The sequence below is a fragment of the Aplysia californica genome, unplaced genomic scaffold (assembly GCF_000002075.1).
Source record: "Aplysia californica isolate F4 #8 unplaced genomic scaffold, AplCal3.0 scaffold00474, whole genome shotgun sequence".
NCBI classification, from domain to species: domain Eukaryota; kingdom Metazoa; phylum Mollusca; class Gastropoda; order Aplysiida; family Aplysiidae; genus Aplysia; species Aplysia californica.
This window is the reverse complement of record NW_004797744.1, coordinates 534,541-536,992: the sequence shown is the minus strand read 5'-3', so window position 1 is coordinate 536,992 and position 2,452 is coordinate 534,541.

Here is a 2,452-nt window from a genome sequence, read left to right as displayed (position 1 = left end):
TTGTTGCTGCTGCTGCAGTTTTATTTGGTTTTGATTTTGTAATGTTTGTAGCTATCTACATTTTTTTCTGTTTTCACTTCTTTTTTGGATGTTGTTGCTGTTGTTTTGTGTTATTGTGTTGTTGTTGCTATCCTTGTTGTAGTTGTTGTTATTGTTGTTGTTGTTGTTATGCTGTTGTTGTTACTGAGGTTACAAGCCAGGGTCCCTCCCGCCACTCACATCTTTTAAGCGCCCAATTTTCACGATAAGGACCTCTCGACTCACCAAACATATTATCTTTAGTGACAAAGTCTGAGGCTATATCGACTACAGCGAGGATCAACATAAGAAAACTAGCGCTACGAGGTCAACTTTCGTGGTGTAGCGGTTAGGTGTCTCGCAGTCGCGGGCAGAAGTCAAGAGTTTTATTCTCGTGTGGGAAGTTATTTTCGTAATGGATGGAAAAACTCTGTCTGTGTGCTGAGACACCGTGTCATCCCTCATAGCCCGGGGTGGCCCTAACACACAGAGTTGATAAAGGCCTGCATCTCAAATGACAGAAACTGTGTCAGTGGAGGCGTTAAACAATTTACAGTTACCGTTACTGTCAGGGGCAGAAGGAATATAGGCAGACAGAGAAGGTAAAATGTAATACATTTGTGGGCTTCTGTACTCGGATAGTTACGGTGACAACAATGTAACAGTTAGGTCGGGACAAGCACATTTGAAGCATCTCCTACCTCCACCCTCCCCTCAACAACAACAACAACAACAACAACAACAACAACAACAACAATAACAATAACAACAACTTAACAACTACAGCAAAATAACAAACTAATAACCCCAACAATAATAACAACAACAACAAATTCAGTATCTGACGTGTCAGTAGTCTACCTTTTTTACCTATCTGTCTGCTTGATATTGTCCGTTCGTACCTACCATAAAGTGTCCTTGTGTCGTTTACATGAACAAGCCCACACCAGTGCTAATGCTAATGCGGGGACCCCCCCCCCCCAACACACACACACACACACACACACACACACACACACACACACACACACACACACACACACACACACACACACACAAAAGTAATAAATGATCAAATTTGTGTCTATGCGGGCATAACAATATTTATAATTACTAAGCCTAATGTCACACCAAGATAAAGCTGTATTCATGCCATCTGTCTAAAACGCATCTCATTATGATCTTGTCTTACACAGCTCGACCTATATTTGAGTGCCCTTTTCCCTCAACATAATACTTTTTGAGTTTACAGGTTTGCTAATGGTTTCCATGTTGAGTTGTGGAAAGTTAAAGTAGAAGAAGCTGACTGCATCAAAACTTCACAACAATAGCATCAAGCTGATTAAATTTGCGGACGATTCGACCATAATTGAGCTCATTCAGGCTGACCATGAAGGAACTGCTTTTAGAAATTTAACACAAAACTTATCAAGGTGGTGTGGAACTCACAAGCAGTTTTTAAATGTAAAAACAAACACAAAGAACTTGTTATTGACTTTAGAACAAAGAAAATGCCCTTGCTTACTTACTATATCTAGATCTATTTTACTTTTACTTTTTCATCCTCTGTTGCCGTTAAGCGTCAATGTGAGATGCAGTTTTCTATGGTAGACTAGCTCTGCAGCTCTTTCAGTTGTGATGTTATGTTTTCTTAACGCCCCTGCAGCTACTCCAAATTAAAAATGAAAACGTCGAGCAAATGCCACATTATAAGCATTTTGGTGTTACCATAGACAGCAAACCCAACAAGCATGTCCACACTTCTCTTTTGCATAAAGAAAGTGAACAAAAGACTATTTTTTTCTGAGAAGCTCATGAAATTTAAATCCAATAAATCGTTGATGTTCATGTTCTATTATTCAGCCATAGAATGCATGATTAATTTCTGTATGAAAGCATCTCCCGGGAACACAAGCCATCAAGATAAAGAAAGATTGAATCGATTAATACTGAAAGCATGCAAAATTTCAACATCTACATTCCCCTGCTTCGATGAATTATATATTATCACTTGCACTGGGTAAATTAATTCCATCTTTTTGGGCAACCAACATCTCTTGTTTCCTCAAGCAAAAATGTTTATCAGAAGTAAAACACCTGGGCTTCTGATTGGTAACAGAGGAAGACACAGAAGGTCATATTTACCATCATCCTTCAAACTGCTACCATCTTAGTCACCTTGTAATATAAGTATTCCTTTGATCAGTAAAGCATGAAACCCCAGAGTATTATCGGGTTACAATCAGAAAACTGACTATTAACTCTATTAATGTTAACAACTATTGTTCATTTATCAATATTATGCATGTGACTGTGAGCCGGTTTGTGAGTGCAAGCAAACTATTACATAATTAGGGTTACGAGCACAGATGTATGTGGAGGAGAGGATGTGAGAGAGAATGTGTGTGTGTGTGTGTGTGTGTGTGTGTGTGTG